Here is a 22330-nt window from a genome sequence, read left to right on the forward strand (position 1 = left end):
ATGAGTCTTGAGAGGAGGCAAGCACAGTGCAGCATGCCCAGCACCCATGGGATGGATGGATGCATGGATGGATGGATGGATGGATGGATGGATGGACAGAGATGATCTTAACCCTCAGACTGGATCTCAGCTCAGGTTTTTCTGTGACATCCCCACCTTGTCCAAAAATCCTGTAGCCTCACCATGAGCAGGAAGATGCAGCCAGACCTACCACAGCTTGGTGAGGGCCAGAAGTAGGTTACTTTCTGCCACGCATAGAAATTACATGATGCATATTCATCAGTTACAGTTGTGTGGAGATTACAACATTTGCATAAATTACAGGTTTAGAGATCATCAGCTGCATTCTGTGACTTTCTCAGGGCTTCTTCCCTTGAAGGAAAGCCAGAAACTGGAACTACCTCATGAAAAATAAAGATCAGTGCTTTAAGTGCTCTTAGAAAAACATTGGTTTCTTTCCTGTGCATTTTTGCAACCCTCAGGTGAACAACACAGTGATCATAAACCTCATCTTACTATTTAAAATTGTATTTATCAGCTGTAATCACTCTCCATACATTTTAAGTCTTAAAAATCAGTTTATCAAAAGCTTAACAGGTAAGATGGAAACAACTTTAAATTGAAGCCTAGCCTCACAGGATCAGTGCCAAGGAGGTTGCTGCATCTGTTTGCAAAGGGGAAAATATTCTTTCACGGGACTGTGTTTGAGTATAGTGGAGCCCAGAGAGCCAGAAAGCTTTGAGAAGAGGAAAGGATTTGGGGATCAGTGCTCTGCAATCACCTGAGAAGTACAAAGGTGCCCAAGGCCATGAGGTCCTGCTCCAGTTCCCCTGCTGAAAGAGGCTTTCTTCAGGGTCTTGGCACCAACCTGGCTATGCCATTGACTCTCCATTGTATTCCTCCTTGCAATCCATGGCACAGAATGCCAGCTCCTTCTGAAGTGACCACAGCACAATTATCACTTCACCCAGCAACGAGAACACTCCCAAGTGTCAACAGCCCTAAAGACCTCTCAAAATGCAACTTGGTGGGTTTCACCCAGTGCATAGATAGTTGTAAGGGCCTCCAAAACGATTCGGGTTCCTGTCAACCACAGGGTACAAAGTCAGCTCTGGAGGGAAAATCCTCCAAGTCAAAGGGAATTGGTTGGAAAGGGACAGTAAAACCTGGCAAATCAACAAATGGTTACAGGACCACAGTGCCCAAGTCACAGAAATTGAAGGCATGGACATGAAGAATGAAGAACCACCACCACAGGACAAGAACAGGTTTGAGATCGTCTAAGGAACCTAAAAGCGTACAAGTCCATGGGGCCTGATGAGATCTAACTGCAGGTCCTGAGGGAACTGTCAGGGGCTAAGCCATTACCCACCATTTTTGAGAAGCTGTGGCAGTCCACTGAAGTTGCTACTGATCGGAAAAGGGGAAACAAAAGCTCCATTTTTAGAAAAGCAAGAAGGAAGATCAAGGCAGCTGCAGGCACAGCTCTGTGCCTAGCAAGATCATGGAGCAGATACTTCTGGAAACCACACTAAAGTATGTGGAAAATAAGGAGGTGATTTGTGACAGCCAGCATGGCTTCATTGAGGGCAAATTGTTCCTGACAAATTCAGTGACCTTCTATGACAGGTCATAGTGGATAAGGGAAGAGTAAGTGATGTAATTTACCTGGACTTGTGCAAAGCATTTGATACTGTCCCATGTGACATCCTTGTCTCTGGAGAGACATGGATTTGACGAACGGAGCACTCAATGGATAAGGAACTGGCTGGATGATCACACTCAAAAAGCTGCAAACAACTGCTCAATATCCAAGTGGAGACCAGCGATGAGTGGGGTTGGTCTTGGGACTGATGCTGTCTAACATTCCGCCAGGGACCGGTCCAGTGGTGTGGCAGTTCATGCTGGGTGCCTCCTGTTGCTGCCACATCAGCTACACCTCCAGTGTCCCGAGTGTTCAGCCCAATAAGGTGGACACAGGACACGGCGTACTTCTACCCATAAATCCTGCACCCTATAAATCCATCTGCAAAGTCATTCTCTTCCTCCTTCTTCCCTCTCTGCTCCCATGGGAGATGCTCTCTTATCAGGTAACGGTGGGGGAGTATCTCAAGGCCTCTTAGGCCTGTCTAGGTCTAATGCCAGGAGGAGGAATGTGGAGGGGGCGGTCTCAGACCTGGCCAGCCTGAGACTAGCCTAGCAGTGGAGGGGGAAGAAAGAGCCCTGGAGGTTTTGGGTAGACCCTCAGGTGGGGAGAAGGGAAGAGTTGGGGTCTTTGGGTGTTGTGTAAGGGACTCTGTATGCTTTGGGATTCTTTGCCACTATGCTTTGAAGTTTTGGAGTTTCACCAGTTGCTTTTCCATTTAAACTTTCCATCACTCTGCAATCCATTAGTGTGAGTGTCATTCTTTTGTCCTTCTTGAGGCGACAGAGGATCTGTCTGGCCTTAAACCAGGACAAGTGGGATAGAGTGCAACACCAGCAGCTTTGCAGATGACATTGAGCTGAGTGGTGCCATTAGCCAGCTGGAAGGACAGGTTGCTACCTGGAGGGACGTGAACAGGCTTGAGCAGTGCAAACCTCTGTGCAAACCTCACGCAGTTCAACAAGGCCAAGACCAAGGTCCTGCACCTGATTCAGTGCAACCTCCAGTATCAATACAGGCAGGGAAATGAAGGACTTGACAGTAGGCCTGCAGAGAATGACTTTGGGGTGATGGTTGACAACGAGCTCAACATGACTCAGCAAGATGTGCCTACACTCCAGAAGGCCAGTTGTATCCTGGGCTGCATCAAGAGAATTGTGGTCACCAGGTCAAGGAAGGTGATTCTCTCCCTCTGTTCTGCTGAGATCCTACCTGGAGTATTTTGTTCAGCTCCGGGGCCTCCATCATATAAAGACATAGAACTGTTGGAGTGGGTCCAGAGGAGGTCCACAAAGACAAACAGAGGAATGAAGTATCTCACCTATGCAGACAGGCTGAGACAGTTGGGCTCATTCAGACAGGTGGAAAGAAGGCTCCAGGGAGAGCTTATAGCAGCCTTTCAGTACTTAATAGGGGCCTACAGGAAAGATGGGGAGAGAGTCTCTATCAAGGAGTGTAATTATAGGAGAACGGGTAAGAGTTTTAAACTGAAAGAGGGTAGATTTAGATTAGATATTAGGAGGAATTTCTTCACTACCATGCTATGATTCTGTGATTATTCTAAGAAAACATGCTGCAGTGTTTCTACCCCTCCACAACAGATGAGTCTTATCTGAATCATAAAATCATATAATGGTAGAGAATCTCCAGAGATCCTCCAGTCAGACCCCACTACTAATGCAGGTACACCTAGATCAAGTTGCACAGGAACACATCCAGACAGGTTTTGAAAGTATCTAGAGAAGGAGATTTCAAAAAGTTTTCCCTTAAGTTCAAGTGAAACCTCCTGTGTTCTGGCTTGTACCCAGTGCTCCTTGTCCTATCACTGGGCACCACCGAAAAGAGCCCAGCCCTATCATCATGACCTCCACCCTTTAGATATTTATATGCATTCATAAGATCCCCTTTCAGTCTTCTCTTTTCCAGGCTAAAGAGCCCAGATCTCTCATCCTCTCCTTGTAAGGGAGATGCTTCAGTTCCCTTATCATCTTCCCAGCCAGGTGGACTCTTTCCAGCAAACTCCAGAAACCCTGAATTGACCATAGTTGGGGAAAAAGAGAGACCAAGAAAATGCTGGTGTGAGCAGGCTCTGTGTAACACAGAAGCTGGACAGGGAGCCCTGGGCAAACATTCCTTTCTGATGCCTACAGCCTTGCAGAGCCCAGCACTGTCAGTTGTGATAGGCCAAGCTACTGGCACTCATTTTTCACAATACCAACAATTGCTGAAGCAGTGTGCTGGCCTGCAAAGAGTCCAGCAAAAGAAATATTACTGCCTTTCAGTTGGGAAGCAACTGCATGGAAGCACAGAGTGACTGGAAGTATTCTGATATTCTCATATTTTGGGGTATCTATGACCACAGGTAAAAAAGCCCAACCAAACAAACAAAAAAAACCAACCAAAAAGCCAGACTCTTTTCATACAAGTCTAATTAATTTTTGTTCAAAAGATAAGCTAATATCTAAGTGTGAAGCTCCTTGATTCCCCAGATGTCTCATTTGAAATGCATGGGACTCTCAAGAAAGGCTTTTTGGCTGGGGTAGAGTTAATTTTCTTCCTAGTAGCTGGTACAGTGCTGTGTTTTGGATTTAGTGTGAGAATAAAGCTGATGACACAGTGATGTTTGAGTTGTTGCTAAGTAGCACTTATCTTAAGGATTTCTCAGTTTCCCATGCTCTGCCAGTGAGCAGGTGCACAAGAAGCTGGCAGGGGCACCAAGGCCAGGACAGCTGACCCAAACTAGACAAAGAGATACTCCCTACCATAGAACATCCTGCTCAGTGTCAATCAGCAGGTGCGGAGCAATTGTGCTGTGCACCATTTGTCTTTTTCTTGGATTTTATTTCCCTCTTTTTGTTACATTCCTTTTCACAATAACTTTTACCAAAAAATTATTGTTATATTTTATTACTGTTGTTGTTATTTGATTTTATTTTCATTATTAAACTGTTCTTAACTCACAAATTTTACTTTTCTTCCTGATTCTCCTCTGTCCCACTAGGAGGGGGAAAGAGTGAGTGAGCAGCTGCATGGTGGTTAGCTGCTGACTGTGGTTAAACGATGGTAACCATCTCCTTCCTCAGCAAATGCTCCAAGCACCTTGGGATCACACCACAGGGTCCCTTTCATTGCTCCTGCAGAAATTTTTGCATCATTATCTGTATTTTCATGCCTCTTTCTCAATGGAGGAAGCTAGGGGAGAGCTGCTATTAGGAGCTATTCAAGAATGGCTTCCACAACCTGTGCATCCTCACCAGTGCCAAGGAGAGGGGATAATAACTTCCTCAATCTGCTGCCACATTCCTCCTAATGCAGCCCAGAACGCGGTCTGCCTTTTTCATGAGAGTGCTCTCTTGGCTCACATTCAACCCAATGTCCACGATAACCCCCAGGTCCTTCCCATCAGCACTGCCACTCAGTGCTCATCTCCCAGCATGGACTGATGGTGCTTTGCATCTCCCTTGCTGAATTTCAGGGTGTCAGTGCTCAAATTTATCTAATCCCTTCTGGGCTGAGGCCATGTCACCGTCATCTAGTGGCACCTGGGGCTTTGCTGAAGGCTCTTCTTGTACCAGTGCTCCTGCCAGTGATGGCAAGCCCTGTATCACATAATGGGTGCATTGGTCATTACTGGCCACCTGCCAGCTGTCAAGATGTTGGTGGCTAGCCTTAAAGTCCAACACAGTTTTCCCTTGGGAAATCCCTGCTTGCTCTTTACATGCTCAGAAATGGCTTCCAAGCCACTGTGCTCCACAAATGATCTTACAGCAATTACCGCTCCCTTTACTGATTCTTACTTCACATTTCCCCTTCCCCCATTGGGAAGGCCTTTAATTCCTGGATGGATAATCCCCACCACCATGCAGTGCTCCTCCTGAGACCATATAGCAACAGAAAACAGAGAAAGCAGAGATGAGAGAACATGAAATATGCCCCCCTTGCCAGCCCAGGTGCTGGGTCCCAGCCAGCCAGGAATAAACTAAAATCTTCTGCAGGATGAGCCATCTCCAGCACAAAGAAAGCTTTGGTTGATCCCAGCTGTGATGTTTCTGTGCAGGCTGGAGTTTTGCATCCCAGCAGCAGGCTCAGCTAGTTTCATACAAAGACGTTAACGAAATTCAGGATATCTTGGTTTTGAAAGCGCTGCATAATTGCAAGCTGTTATTGTCTGAAACCACATTTGCAAGATGCAGTCTCAACAGTCAGGCAGTTTTGGGAAAAGAAACACTTGCTCAGTGTGGGAGAAGCTCCTGCAGTGAACACAGACTCCCGATACCCTTGCCAAGCACTCACAGGTCTTCTTATCAGCTCCTTGAGCACCACAGTTTTCAACCAGAAACCCGTGGACAACATTCCCCCCTACCCAAATTCCCCTCAGCCTTTGCCACAAGCTCAGGGTTTTTCTGTTCCATTCCTTTCTATGTCACATCAGACATCATCACACTGTGTCATTCAAAGCCAATAGTGGCTTCCAAAGGGATGGGTTGATAGGATCTCAACCCTGAACTACAACATCCAGAAAGCTCCAGCAAATCCTCCATGTACCCATTTCTCCCCTGTTCACAGCACTGCTGAGACTTCACAGAATGTGGCCTTTCATGCAAGTACTTCTGATCACTTCTAGACTCTTCCTTGTCTGCCTTGGAAAGTAGAGGCCTGGGAAATGCTGGGTTTGATCTAACATTGTCAAAGTGACAGGCATGAGTGTTATTTCAAGTGTGTGATTCAGTGAGCGACTAGAGCACCCCAGGAGGAGAATGGCTAGATTTTGTCTTAAGCTTTGTGTCTATATTACGCTCAAAAGTCTCAGCCACTTTGGGCAGGACTCTGCACCTGCACAAGGCCAGGTCAATGGCTCAATGGTGCTCAGCAAGGGTTTGAGGGACAAGTTCAGCCTTTCACTGCAGGACATACCTCAGCCTAGAAATGTGGCCATATACACTCCCCATCACTGTTTTGCCACAAATACCAAATGTATGCATATCCCATCCTTCATTTTTGCCTTCATTCATCCAAACCCACCTGCACCCAAACTTTGGCAAAGCTTAGGCTGTGCCTTCTTGGTAACACTCAACCATTGGAGCTGATTTCACAATGCATCTTTTATTGTGATGCATGGAACAGTCTGGCCACGGACAGGTCACCCAGTCCCTGGGGCCAAAGAGCAGATAGCATCCACAGACTAACTCAAATTTGGGACATACATCCACCTGGCTTGTATATGAGGGCAGGTGGGACTTTCTAAAGTGGGTGTATGTCATGGATTGAGTTGAACTTGCTGCTGTTATTCACACCATGCTGCAGTCATGCCAGCTACAAAAACTGAAAGTGCTAACTGGAGCAAAGTATTATGGGGCTTGAGGTTCAGATTGCAACATGGGAGGCTTCCTGTTGCAGTTCCTGCTTCTGGGCTCAGGGTTCTTGGGCGTCGGTCTTTTCTCCTGGGATGGCGGCAGGACAAGGAGGGATGGGGGAGCTCTGGCTTGGGCTTTTGGCTCACTTGCTGCTGCTTCGTGCTGTGCTGTTTTTGCAAGCAGGCTAAGGTAACTATGCATTTTGTACCAGGTTTATCTGATTTTGATCAGTAAACTCTATTCTTATATCACTTTTTTTTTGTCTCAATCCCAAGTTTTTGTGTGTTACTTTTCCCTCACTTCTCTGTTGGGAACACAGACAGGTTACCCCACTGGTTCGGTCTGACTTGTTTTTTTCTGATTCAAATGATACAGCCTCCCAGGTCCTCCAGGTGCCTGAGTGATGAGGATGGTTCAGAGATGCAGAACATCCCTACCAAAAGATGCAGTGGATTCTGCAAGTCTACTCAGGTTCAACAGAAGACCACCTCATGGGGGAGAGGCCCACTACAGCAGTGAAATACTCATATGGTGGCCAACAACCCCTGCCCCAGTCACACAGTATCACAGTATATCAGAGGTTGGAAGGGACCTCAAGTGATCACCAGGTCCAACTCCCCCTGACAGAGCAGGATCACCCTGACAGAGCAGGTAGTCTGCACAGGAATGCATCCAGGTGGGCTTTGAAAGTCTCCAGAGAAGGAGACTCTACAATCCCCCTGGGCAGCATGTTCCAGTGCTCTCTCACCCTCACTGTAAAGAAGTTTCTTCTCATGTTGAGGTGAAATCTTCTATGTTCAAGTTTGCCATGCAAGACCCTGCATGTTCAGCCCATGCTTCAGCTGAGTGGAGCAGCCTACTTCAAGCATTGTATGTCCAAGGCGATTGTATGTCCAAGGCGATTGTATGTCCAAGGACAATTTCCATGGGAACAGGAAGCCACCTTACAGTAGCAGGGTCATAGTTCCAGTGCACAGACATAGAAGACTCCAGAACTGGGAAGAAGTGGGCAGGGACTCCCACCAGTGATGAATGTTGGTGGGATATGCTTTACCCATGGATATACCCAGGACCAAGTGTCTTCACCTGCCTCCATTGCCCTAAAGCTCTTTTCCACAGTGTGACAGTGTATCAGAGGCAGGAAGGGACCTCAAGAAATCATCAGGTCCAACCCCCATGCCAGAGCAGGATCGCTTAGGGAAGTCCACACAGGAATGTATTCAGGTGGGTTTGGAAATTTTTCAGAGAAGTAGACTCCACAACCCACGTTGGGAGCCTGTTCCAGTGCTCTGTCACCTTCACTGTAAAGAAGTTTCTCCTCATGTTGAGGTGAAATCTTCTATGTTCAAGTTTGAACCCATTGTTCCTTGTCTCATCACTGTGAACCACCAAAAAGAGCCTGGCCCTCTCCTCCTGACACCCACCCCTCAGATATTTATAGGCATTGATCACATCCCCTCTCAGTCTTCTCCAGACTAAACAGCCCCAGGGATCTCAGTCTCTCTTCATAGGAGAGATGCTCAAGTCCCCTAATCATCCTCGTGGCTCTCCATTGGATTCTCTCCAGCAGGTCTCTGTCTCTCTTGAACTGGGGAGCCCACAACTGGACACAGGCCCCTGCTAACCCGGGGGAGGATGGCAGGGCTAGTGGCGGTGGATGGCTCTGCACAGCCCAGCAATATCAGGGTTAACCAGGGCTATGCCCTGGCCCTGTAGGAGCACACACTTGCCTGCAGAGCTGTGTTTCCAGAACCCTCCTTGCAATTACATGCCCTGCCACCATGCAGGCAAGTTATTAATATTTATTAGACTCAATTATTCATGGCCTCTTTAGGATCCTGTTGTTTAAGTCCAGCTTGAGATCTCCAGGCTAGCAATCACAAAAGTTGCTTTCTAGAAGAATTACACCAAATCAATCCTTTGGAGATGATCTAGGCAGCTGTAAAATTCACAGACAGAGCTGCCTGGAAAGGAGTTTCATACCCATCCCTCAGAGACTCCAAAGTGCTGCACAGGAGCTCAGACACTGCTGGGTTAGCATGTAGGGTCCTGGAACACCACATCTCTTCTTCTACCATCTGCAGGGAGGTCACACTGGCCATCTCCTTCTGAAGCACTAAGGGAGAAATTGCCCAGGCACAATTGCTTAGAGGTTTCTTCCCCTCAAAAAGGACACCCGGAAAGGATGGAGAACAAACCATGATGTTTGCAGCACAGCAAGGCAAAGCAGGCAGCACCCAGGAGGATGCAGCCTGTTCTGACAGTTGTGGCAGGGGATGTCCTAGCTTGTCCCAGCTGGGGTCCATAGCTATGATGCCACAGAGAGGGTGCAGGATCCAGAAGGAATACCACAGGGTGCTCCCAGTGGGTACACTCCAAGGAACAGGGCATCCCACTGAGATCTGCCAAACTGGTTCATCAAAACAGGCCTGGCAGCAGCTAGGAGCATGCACACAAGTCTGGAGTGGAAGATTTTGCCTTTCTGTCCCTTGATGCCCTGATTGGCACTGTGGCAAACTCTGGGTGTGTCCCAGCATCAGATATTGAGCTCACCAGTCCCAGGGGGTGCACAGTAGGAGGCAGTGGGTAAGCCCACACATTGTCTGCAGCAGGCATGAGCTGCTAAGGCCACAGTGCCAGAAGAAAGCCATCTGGACCGCTCAGAGATGCTCAGCAAGAGTGATAAGCTCAAGACCTGGCACTACACTAACTGCACCCACTGAGCAGTCTCACAGCTGCTTGCAAAGCCCTAGGCAGTGCAGGCAATTCCAGAGCATCCTCGGGAAAGGCTGAGCTACTCTCTTGATTCCAATCTTGGAGCAACCATCCCACGTCCCACAGACCATTCCAGCAGCTCTCAGCACCAGAGAAATAACAAGTGGGGCAGGGGAGTCCCAGAGGAAAACACATGACACTGGAAGGAGCTGTGGGGTGGGCAGGGCCCCCCACATCATCAGGCATGGCACAGAACTTTCCATGATAAGGGTCAGTCTTGTTGGTAGTGATGGTTGATGCTCATTGACCACAATAGGAATCAGAGCATGCGGAGCTCACGTAGATACCTGGAAGGGGAAGGAGAGAGCTCATGCAGAAGAAGCAGCTGTCTGCCTCCCTCCAACCCCTTCCCTTGGCCAAGGGCTAGTCTTCAGGGAGCTGGGGACTCTGAGGAGTGCAGCATGGCCAGGGAAGGTGTGCATGGTCAGGAGGGAGCACAGTGTGTGGGGTCTGCTCCAGAGACCAAGAAACATCTGAGGAGCAGACTTGCCCACACTGTCAGCATGCAAGGGATGGAGTGATTTGCTCAGCACAGAACAGGAGAAGCGGGGGTTTGCAGTGAAGCAGCCCTGCATGTTGAAGTCTCAGTGATGAGCAGGCAGAAGGGACTGGCTGCTTCTCCAAAGTGAGGGTGATGGCCCTGTGCCACCAGGCTCACACATTGCTCAGGTGGGTGTCAGAGCCCAGCCAGGGGATGTAGGAATAGAGAAAAGCTGAGCGAAGGCACTCAGATGCCACAGCAAGTACCATCCCACGAGACAGGATTACAAAAAAGGCCACATGTCACCCACAAAAACTGGGTTTCCTTGTATGTCATCCTTCCTCCAAGCTGCCCTGCCCTCTCCCCATTTCCCTTGTATCCCTACATCAGCAAATGCTTTCTGCCCACAATGTGACCCTGCTTTGACTAAAATCTGCACAACTGCACTGTGCCTGGGCTCCAGCACAGCTCAGCATATAAAATTTTGATCTCTTAAATGGTTTTGCAGAGGAAGCTGGGTGACTTGGAGAGGGAACACACATCCACCTCCATGCCCTGCACAGGGCAGCTCCCTTGCCTGTACCACACCACTGGAGGGGGGCTGGGAAGTGAGGGATGGCTCAGTGCTGTCAAGGGAAAGCAGCCCAGAATCCATCCAGATGGCCAGGAGGTCACACAGCAAGGCCAACAAGGGTGGCAAAGAGGTGGATTTGGAAAGTGGAGAGGGCAGGGATTGGGCCATGGCCAAGAAGCAGGGCAGACAGGTCCAGAAAGCAGGACAGGCATGTGTCATTGGGGTCAAGTGCTGCTAAGGACAGGGGTCCTCTCCTGTACCCTGGGATAACACCAGGACAGGGACAAACTGGACAGACCATCTAAGCTGTAAGGTCCGTCCCACATCACCCCACAACCACCTTTACTCCCTCCTCCACTGAGCTGTCACACCAGCTGGCTGCAACACCAACACAGACAGCTTTGGGGATGGTGGGTCCCAGAGTCAAGCAACTACACTGCTTGCCTGGGGATCTAGGCACCTTTGTCTCACAGCCCTCCCCTCACCCTGATAAAGAAATTGAGATGATCCTACCACCAACAGTGCCTCAGACAGACTCCAGCAGGCAGGGGCATTTTCTTCTTCTCCAAAAAGCCTCTGAATCCCAGCAAGAGCCATTTTAATCAGAGCTTTCTGCCCTGCGGGACTCTGCACACTGTAATGAAAGAGGTGCAGACATCCCTTTTACTTTCCCTCCCATCAACCCTCTGTTTGGCCTCCTCTCTTTTTTTAATCCCCCCCCCCCCCCCCTTGCATTTCAAGACTGCTCAGTAAATGTTTGAAAGCAATGCTGATATGGTTGGTATGGCAACGCCAGGCTGGGGCCCTCTCCTGAAACCCCAAACACACAATTAGCCTTAGAGCAAGGCAGAGGTATTTGGGCAGCCCCTATCCTCTCCCTCTCCCTCTCCCTCTCCCTCTCCCTCTCCCTCTCCCTCTCCCTCTCCCTCTCCCTCTCCCTCTCCCTCTCCCTCTCCCTCTCCCTCTCTCTCTTCATCTCCCCTCCCCTCCCCTCCCCTCCCCTCCCCTCCCCTCCCCTCTCCTCTCCTCTCCTCTCCTCTCCTCTCCTCTCCTCTCCTCTCCTCTCCTCTCCTCTCCTCTCCTCTCCTCTCCTCTCCTCTCCTCTCCTCTCCTCTCCTCTCCTCTCCTCTCCTCTCCTCTCCTCTCCTCTCCTCTCCTCTCCTCTCCTCTCCTCTCCTCTCCTCTCCTCTCCTCTCCTCTCCTCAGCTGCACTGGTCATTAAGCAGCTCAGGAAGGCAGCAATCATCCCCATGACAGCTCCAGTTAATGAAGTTGCCCTTCATTAGGCATTTCCGTTCCACTTGAAAAGCTCTTTTATGAGGATGCTCCACAAACCTGCAGCAGAGATGGCCCTGCCAAGGGAGGATTTGGGGATGGGTGATACTGCTGTGGGGCAGCTAGACTGGCACGCTGGTGAGCAGAGAAGGCTGGCATCCCTGCCGATGCCTTCCTATGAGGCACTGGGACACTGCCATTGTAAACCCTGCACCCATCCATGGTCCAGCCTCAGCGCTCCCCGTCTCATTCCTGTATCAACCCTCTTCCCCAGCTGCAAGGCTCATAGAATCATGGAATCATGGAACAGGATGGGTTGGAAGGGTCCTTTAAAAGTCATCTACTCCAAGACTCCAGCAGTGAACAGGGACATCTTTAGGGTCAGGTTGCTTAGAGTCCCATGCAAACATTGAATGTTTCCAGGGATGGGGGCATTCATCATTTCTCCCTGTTCTCCAGAGCCCTGCAGGGTCCTGGAGGACAAGTCTCTGCAGCAGGCTCCACTATTTAAGTACATCCATGTCCCTAGTTAGGAGACCCATAGGGTCTAACCTTGACCCTTTCTGGGGACTTGCAGGTGGAGGAGAGAAGACAGGCAGGGGGTGACAGCTGCTCACTGGGAGCTGGCTGGAGTGGCCTGTGAAGAGGGTCATTTAGCTAATGCCTTGCAAGAGTGCTCCTAGATTAGAGAGCTCTAAAGTGCTCCGCTATTATCTGTCAGGAGGGAGCATCCTCATCTCATCAGGGACAGACTTGGTGAGCTGCCAGCTGCAGGGACAGGATTGAGAGATCCGCGGCTTCATGCCTTGGCTGATCTGCAGGGATCCAGCACCCCCAGGAAGGGCAGCCCAGAGTAAGCACAGGTAGCTGCTTTTGGGGAACACCATCCTGCAGATCCCAGACCCCCAGACATGCCCCCTGAGACAGGATGGTTTGTTGGTGCATGCTTCATCTCCCTGCTTCCCTCTCCCCTGTGACTTCCCCCCACCTCCCCTTGGGGCACTTTAGTACCCAGCTGCACCATGTCCTTTCTCTGTGCCTGGATGAAGCTCTTGTCATGCATCATCCACCCAGGGCTGCACATCCAGCAGACCTGGAACTGCCATGGCTCAGCCCAACAGATGTGGGAATGCAGCAGCGAGATAGGGTTGCATCTGACATGGGCAAAGATGAGAAGGAAGCAGTGCTCAGTTCTGCACCAGGCTATGGTCCTGGGTGGAGCTAAATCTGACCTGGGCAGCACAATGAGCTCATGCCCTCAGAGGGAACACTGAGTTGGGCTGGAGTGGGAGCTGAGCCTGAGTTTGCAGCTGGGCAACACTGGCTCTGACCCAGCCAGGATTTTAGCTACCATCTCCACCTGGACAGACCTCAGTTGCAAACTCTGATATCCTGCAGAGTTGTGGAGCTGAAGATAGATTTGTTAGGCAAAATCCCTACTGGGGGATTTTGGGGTGCTGCAAAAGCTGCGAGACAGGGGGCAAAGCCAGCCCTTGAAACCTGACAGTGCACACAAGGCTGCTCAGTAATTACATCCTGCAAGAGCTCTGCAGTCCAGCCCCAGGATGGGAGGGCAAACAAATGTGGTGGCACACAGCCAATGTCCATGGTGTCTTAACCTACTTCAGGCTGTTACTGCGTAGCTTTTGATGGGGCCAAAGAAGAGGCTGTGTCCATGCTGGGCACCATCTGCCAGTTCCTGTTCAGGGCACTTTGGCCACTGAGTACAGGTGAAAAGGTAGAACCTGCCATCCCCATCCCTGTCCCCCTTATTGCCCCCAAGCCCATGGCAGAATGAATGCAGAGAGCAGCAGTCACAAAGCATACACCACCCCCTTGGCAGTTTGGAATTGCACTGGCACTGCAGTCCCACAGACACACGTTGGCAAAATCATTGGTGGAGAGAGGAGTGGAAGAGAGGTGTCAGAGCAGCCCAGGATGGGCAGATGCTCCAGGAAACTGGCCCCCTGGGGGAAGCAGGTTGAACCCTTTGGAGTGGAGGGCACAGGTCCTCAGTCCCCATCCACCATCAGGTTTTGGGGACTAATGACTGAGCTGTCAGAGTATGGGATCACCGCAGGACAGCTGCATTGATGGCCAGGAGTGTGACAGGTAGTGTCAAGGATCTGTACTCAGTGGTGGGAATACAACAGACAGCCATTAGCAGCATGCATGGCAACTGCAGTGATGACCAGGGGTGTGACAGACAGCCACCAATAAGCCAGTGTGACAGTGAAGGGACAGTGATGGAGATCCATCCATAGACATGATGGACAGCTGCCTGTGGATCTGAGCAACAGCCATTGGCAAATGGCCTTGGGAGGTGCTGTCTGCAGCTAGCATCAGGAGGTGTCCTGCTTAGGTCCTAGTGGAGAGCAGGATCGTGTCCTCAGGATAAGGTCCCTGCGTGAACCCTTTCTGCTGTGTGGATCCCACACAGGTGGAGGGCACGGTCTGGGAAAGCTGCAGGGAACCAGATAGGTTCTCCCTTGCTCACAGGATTATTTCTGTGCTGCTTGCTGCCGGTGATGGGTGATGCTCTGCCACGCCCTCCCTGCACTCTCACACCGCAGCCCATCAGGCAGCTGGGTTTTCTCCCATTTCATGCTGCTATTGGCATCACCTCTCTCTCCTGAACCAGCTGCTGTGAGGTGCACCGATACCTCTCCAAACACTCCCTGCAAAGTGTCAACACTATTACCTCCATCAGCCAAACTTGTAATCTCCTGAAGAAAGATACCTTGCTATTTTGACAAGTTCTCTTTTCCATCACCCCCGTCTGACTGGCAAGAACGCCGGCTCATGCAGGCACCCTGCTGCTGCTGCTCCCGCTTCTTGGCAGGAGCCAAAATTTGTGCCGGTCTATCAAAGAGCAGACCCTTCCCCCTACAGCCTCCCAGGGCAATGGTGGCTTTGGTGCTGGGGGACAGGCAGGAGCTGGGCCATGCCAGGGTGGCACGAGGCATCATTCCCAGGCGGCAGGCTCCAGAAGCAGCCGCAGATGGTGAGCCCACACGCCGCGTCGCTGCAGCAGCCAGTGACCTACACGCGGGCGTCATGCGAGATTTTGGAGGGGAGAGGGGGGAGCTGACAAAAACGCACATTCCCGCTGCAGCTCAGCTCTCACCTCCTCCCCTGCAGCCCTCCTCCACCAGCCCAGCACTGCTGGCTCTGCCAAGAGCTTTCCTAGCCTGTTGCCATCACGGCTGCTCTAACGCGTGTCAAGCCACACACTGTGGCTTCCCAAAGAAGGCAGAGGATGAGGCAGGGGACCACATCTTCATTCTCCCCAAGGGGTGCAAGAGCATTCTGCATTTTCCACAGGGCAGAGGCTTGCAGAAGAAGATCTGGGCGGCAGCTCTGCTTTGATGGAATACCACACCCACCGACTGGGCCTTGGCCCATCCAAACTCCAGTGAGGAGCTGCCAATCCAGGCTCATCGAGTCCTGCTCCCAGAGCCTAGATGCAGGGGAACAACCTGGCTGTGCTGGAGGGACTGAAGAGCACCAGGGTGGAAAACAGCAAGACTGCAAAGCCAGTCAGAAGCTTGAGCAGGAGCAGAGTTGGAGTTTCTTCCCACCTTTGCTATTCCAGGAAACACTGCACTCAGGCACAGGCCCACTGGGCCAGGGCTTTCCCTGCAGAGGCACTTAAATCCTTCACAGCCTGTTGGCACACTCCTCCTCCACCGCATCCCCCTTTTTCCAGTCCTCTGAGGCTAGGGTTAGTCTGCAGAGATGTTTTCTTTTGGCCTCATTTACTGCTGCCCTCAACTTTTTCTACTCCACATGTATCCAAGCACCTTTCCACCATCCTTCCTTGGCCAAATAGTGCAAAATGTGATTCAACCTAAAGACCCCAAGAGAAGCATCCCTGGAGAAGGATGAAGCACAGACCAGGCCAAGGCAGGGTGAATAGAGGCTCTCTGCAAGGCTTCTGCAGCTGATGGAGTGAAGCAAGACAGGACCCGACAGCCACAAGCAGAAAGCAGATAAATCCTGTCTGCAGCCAGGCTTTGTGCACCTCCATCCAAGGGGGAAGGGAGCCTTGAGCTGGCTCAGGTCCTGGCACAACACCCAGATGCTGCCTTTCCCAGACCCTGGCTCTGCTTGTGGGTGACATGAGCTGCGTATGGTCTCAGATCACTCCTGGGTGAGACATGCAGGAGCAGCAAAGGTCTGTAATGGAGTTATTGCTGTTGTGGGATGTGTTGGCACCCACAGGTCTAGGGAGGGATGGCACAGGATAAAGAGTAGCAGTAAGGAGTCAGGGACCTGCCTGGCACCAGTATGTGGCACAAAGTAGAGCAAACCTATCTCAAATATGGGAGACTGGGAGCAGCCTTGAGGCTGCCCTGCCCCAGCTGCTTGTTCCTGGGGAGGCAGGGCACTGCAAGGGCATCAGATGCTCACTCCAGCACAGGCTTTTTCGAGGTGTAGAAGACCTCAGGGGTGGTGCTGTACATCTCCTGGGAGCCAGCAAACTTCAGCCTTCATCCCCATGCTCCCACCCCATGCTCCTCAAACTCTCTGCATGGGAAAGGTGACATCCCCGCTTTCTGCCACTCGCTGCTCTGCCAAGGTTTCCTGAGCCCCTGAGCACACCTGCACCACTGCACACATGTCTGCACACACAGGTCTGCATGAAGCCAGCCAGGCTCTGCCCCACAGAGGTTGGCATGGCTGGGGTGTGGCCTCAGCAGTATTCCAGTGACAGGAACAATTCAGTGGGGCTGAGCAGAGCATCCCTCTCCCATATCCAGGAGAGGAACTGCTATATCCAACCTGGCTAAGGGGCAGGACAGCCTTGAAGCTGCTTGCACTCTCCAGGCCCCTCTACTCTAATGTTAGCACTAATGCCAAGCCTGGATGGAAGCTTTTCTTAGGAGGCTGCAGAGGTTCTTGCAACCCTGAGTCAACCTCAGGTACAGCTGGTAGATCTTGAAGGGGAAAGGATAATCCTCTCAGGTAGTGGTGCTCTATCCCTGTGGGTGTCAGGAGGCCGAGTGACCATCTCCACCAAACAATATAAGGCAGCTGCATTAGGGTTGTGCCCTCTTCTCTAACTCTGCATCCTCCCTTCTGCCCTATCAGCTCCATCACACCTTCTGCAAGCCCCCAGTCCTGTGGTGTGCATCCAAGTGATATGCCATCCTGAGGACCAGGACAACCAAAACCCCAGCTGCTGAATTACACCAGCCACACAGGGCTGCATGTAGCCAGCAGTCATGATGCCACCACTGATCCCTGTCATGGTGAGGACAGGCCACCTGCAATGCTGACCAGCAGGCACTGGGTTAAAGCAGTTGATGGTAGCCTGTGGCGGGGGCACTGGGTCCAGGGAATACCCTGACAGGAGACCTTCACTCCTTTGTAGATGCAGCCCCATCTCTGTAGCCATTGAGGTTGTCCCTAAGAAAGAGACATCTCCACTGGGGGCCAGAGGAGATGCAGCAAAAGCTTTTATTGGTATCTCCCAGCCAACGTCAGCCTGGTTAAAAAAACGCTTCGTGCCTCAGAAAGCTGTTTAACACAGCTCAGGCAGCAATTCGTACAGGGACAGCAAACCAGGCTGCATCTGCTCAGCCCCAGTCACAAGCTCCCTGCTTCCTCCGTGCGTGTGTGTGTGTGTCTGTGTGTGTCAGTGTGTGTGTGTGTGCGTGCGCTAGACACAGGCATCCGCTCCCAGCATCTCGCTGTCTCCTGCATCCTCTGGCAGCAAGCGCAGGGCTCTTGCTTGCCAGGGCTCTTGCTTGCCGGGTCCCAGCCTCGCCGCTCCAGCCCCAGGTGGGGATTTGCTCACAGGGCGCAGGATGCGGTAAGCACCCGCAAGTGGAGAGGGGCTGTGGCCAGAGGCAGCGGCAATGGACTTCATGTGGACTGCTTTCTAGGATTTGTGCTGCTCAGACAGACCTCGACGCTGGTAAGTGGCTTTTCTGACACCACTGGCACTTCAACCTGTGCATGGCAAAGGCTGGCTGTATGTCGTGACACCCATGTGTGGGTTGTCCTGGTGCCCCTGGGGTGATGGTGCTCCTGGGATGGGATGCCTGGGGATGAGAATGGGGTGGAAGGGTCCTGCCCAGGCTTTAGAATCCTCATGTGGGCACTGGGGAGAGGGGCTGGGGAGGGAGATGAGGAGGAGAAGTGTGGAGCTGGGCACGAGCTGTATGTGCTGCAGGGGAAGGGATTCTGCTGTTGGAGCATTTTCATTCCCCTGTGGGAGATGGAAACGTGTGACACACCTATAAAATCTGCCATGGCGCGGCAGAATGGGCAGCCTGATCCAGCACGGAGAGCAGTCACAAGCTCAATGTCCCCAGGAGGGGGACACAGCACAGCTGGAGCTCCAGCAACGCCCTCAGACCTCCCCACTGGCCCAACAGAGCCCTGCAGAGGGTGGGGAGGGTATTATCATCTATGGACTTTCCCGCCCCACAGCAACCAGGTCACTTTGCAGCAGCAGCTCCAGCCGTGCCACAGTCCCAGCATGTGTTGTCTGCCAGGGCGAGGGGACAAGAAGGTGCTGCTGGACCACTCTGGGCAACCCCAGCCAGCTCCCAGAGGTGGGATGTGGAGAACCCCAAAGAGAGCCTGCTGCCTGCGCTGCCTGGCTCCCCTCACTCCAGGCAGGCAGCAGCTGGCAAGACAGGCAGGGCTGTGCCAGAGCCACAGCAGCTCCTCCCAGGACTCCTCTGTGCCCTTCAGGGTGAGCCCTGAGACTAAGATGCCAAGGGCCATGGGGTCTCCAGGGAGTCCTCCCCACTGATACCCCATTCCTCTGCCCCTAAGTCCACAGTACTGCTCATAGGAAGGCACATCACTCCCAGAGCCTGGTAAGGGCAGGGAGGAGGCCTCGGGGACCAGGTTTGTCCTTCTTCACCAACTAGGGAAGCCAAGAGGGCTCCTGCTCCTCCCACACCATGGCTGCATCCCCTTGAGAATAGGTGCAGAAGTGCCATGGACCTTGGTAATGGCATGCATCAGCCCAAGCATCCACTGGCACTTGGTTTGCTGGGCTTTGCACCGAGGATGCACTGGCAGGCAAGCAGAGGCCAGGTGGGGAGGAAACACCCAACTCTTTGGGCCACATCCCCAGCTCCCCATGCCACCTCCGAGCACAGCAACAGCCTACCCTTCATCCATGGCCCCCAAACATCCCCAGCACACAGCCCCAGCCTCCAGAGACGCCACCTCATACCCACAGCTGCTGCAACATCCCTGCACCCAAAGCCACCACCAATGCTGTGCCCACAGCTGCTGCAAGCCCCTCAGTGGCACACAGCCTGCAGGACTGTTACACCCACCTTGTGCCAATAGCCACACCGTAGCACATCCACCCCTGGCACACCTCCCCTCCTTCCTCCCCCCACGTAGCACATCCACCTCCCCATGTAGCACATCCACCCTGCGCTCCCAGCCACCACAACGCCCCTGCTGCACTGCGAAACACCCACCCGCGCATCTCCCACCCCCGCCCTGCACCCACTGCCACCCTCACGGCCAAATCTGGCAGCCTGTAACGCCAGCACAAGCCATAGGTGCTCCTGCTGCCACAGTGGGGAGTAGATTTCGGAGCCATGCAGGGACTGGCAGCTCTGTTTGCTTTGGAATGCTCTGCCCTGCTTCCTTCTCCCAGGGTGCCTCCATGCTGGCCACCATCCATGTCCCACTAGTGCCACACCCCCACCTAAAAATTCCAGCTGCACCAGCCTTGCCTCCATGCCTCAGTCTCCCCACGTGGAGAGCTGTGTGGGCCTGGGAAAGATAAATTCATGGGTACTCAGAGGATGAAGCACATTCTGGGTGAGTGTTTTGCTGCAAGGATGAAGTAACAGGGAGCAAATCCCTGCCAGAAAAGTACAAGAAATGTGTGGGGAAGGGGGTAGGAGTGCAGGATGTCAGGGCAAGGCAAAGGAAAGAGGTAGAAAGGTGCCCATCACCTGTTTTCTCTGTCCCTGGTGCTAACAGGGGTGTGTGGAGCTGGGTGTTTGCAGGTGGCTCTAACCTGTGCCCAAATGTAGCTCCTCTCTGGGAGCAACCTAAAAATAGGCCCTGTGTTGGCACCTGGCAGCCATGTTGAGGACCTGGTGAATCAGGCCAAAGTGAGCTGGGCAGTGGCACCTCAGGGGATAGCCACAAATAGCAGCAGAGACACCAGGGACACACAGGGACACAAGGGCTGCTCAGGCAGCTGAGCTGCTATGGGGCAATGGTGCCTCTGGTCACCCCTCTGCAAATCCAGGGGTCCATGGGAGAGGGAGGACCCCACAAGTCTGGCAGGACATTGAGCCAGGGCCAGGCTCTATGGGGACAATGTTCCACCCCACACAGACAATGGGTCAGGGAGAACATGGGGAAAAGGTGGTCCTGGAGAGTGCAGAGCAGTTTTGGGGTATCTGGGAAACATCAGAGCCCATGGAAAGGCAGCAGAATCTGGAGATGGAGTGCAGAGTGAGGCTGTTCAGCCTCCGGATGTGCGGGCAGGGTTTGGCTGTGCAGCATTAGCACAAATAGGGAGGATAGCGGGGCTGAGAACAGCCACAAGATGTGACAGGAGTGATTCCAGATTCCAGGCATGCAGCAGCCAGTGGCACTGAGGGTGGCAGGAGACATTTGAGGTGGCCTCAGGAGGGAACAGGAGACAGGGAGTCAGGCTGGGAATCTCCAGCAGCAATGTAGGGCAGGGGGCAACCATGCCGTGAACATGCAAGGGAACCTCCTTTTGTGGGGTTACATCACGCCCATACACCAGACAGCTGACTGCTGTCTTGGCACATCACAAGGTGGCTGGAGATGGACCATCCAGAGTCCCATGGCACTGCAGGGAGAAGCTGCCAGTATGCTAGGAATCAAGAGCACTGGTGCAGCTACTGGTAGGAGTGGTGTGCTGAAAGCTGGGGCCCACACCTCTCTTTTGGCTCTCCTCCATAAGCCCAGCCCTTCTGTGCCCTCTCTACCAGCATCTACCCAATCCTCAAGCAGGATAGGGCCATGATCTGGCCCATGCTTGGTGATGCAGGGACCTGCAAAAGTGGGGATGTCCCTGTGGTGCCCCCAGCTTGCAGGCAGATCCACAGTGCTGCCCAGTAGCAGGGCTGTTCCTGTCTATGGCCAGCATGATTCGGAGCCATCCAAGGCAGGAAGTGACAGTATGGTAAGGAGGCAGAGACACCCAGGTACCTTCCCTCCTGCTGACGCAGCCGCAGGGATGCTGTTGCTGTGGCTTAGACACATACCTCCAGCCCTCCTGTGCTCCCACCTTTGCAAAGCCCCAGGAGCTGCAGCATGCTGGGCATTAGCTCTGAGCTAGCACCGGGGTCAGTGGGTGAAAATCCCCCTGCCTTCATGTGTGCATGCTGCTGGGACACATACACGTGGGACAAGGGACACAGGTACTGCACATCTGGCTCTGTGCGTGGGAATCTGCCAGCCAATTGTTCCATGGTGGTGGGGGGAGGCTAAGAGACCAAAGATTGTGCTTGCAGCATGTTGGGGTGCAGCCTGCCAGCATGCTCTGCACAATATCACTGATGTGGGGCAGTTGTAATTACCCTGCCCCAGCTCCCTGCGTCGGCAGTGCCTGCAGCACCACATCCCCCTGCAGCAGAGAGATCCAGCATGTGCACACGTGCTGCTCATTAGCCTGCTACCTGGGGACTACCCTGCTGAGACTGGCGGGGCAGGAGATGGCTACTCCAACATTCCCCCACTCACACAGGCAGCAAGTGCTGCCTCCTGGTTCCTGGGCACCAGCTGGGAGATCTTGGCTGCAGCATCTTCCACAACACAACTCCAGTGGGGTTAGGACCCACGCAGGATGATGCTGTGCTCCAAGACACTGGGAGGCCAAACACTCCTCTCCAGCTTCAGCCCAGCCCTGTGGAGATGGAGACCAACCTGCTATTGCTGCTGCCATTGCCCTCCCCATTTTACCCGAAAAGTATCTTCCCCCAGTTCTGCAACCAAACACCCTTATTGGGATCCATGCACCCCAGACCCATGCAGCACTCCCTTTCCTTCCTGCACCCTCACACCTTTTCCGTGGCTGGCCCAGCCTTTCTATGTGGCTCCTGACCCACATTTTGGGGTGAAATGCAGGATGAACAGTGATCAGGGCAGCAGTAAGCACACATACACACACACATGTGAGCACAAGGAGTGAATTGAAATTTAGGGAAGGTAAGAGCACCAGCACCAGCCCTGCTATGCACCAGCCCTGAACA

This window comes from Indicator indicator (assembly GCF_027791375.1).
Source record: "Indicator indicator isolate 239-I01 chromosome Z unlocalized genomic scaffold, UM_Iind_1.1 iindZ_random_scaffold_45, whole genome shotgun sequence".
NCBI lineage: Eukaryota > Metazoa > Chordata > Aves > Piciformes > Indicatoridae > Indicator > Indicator indicator.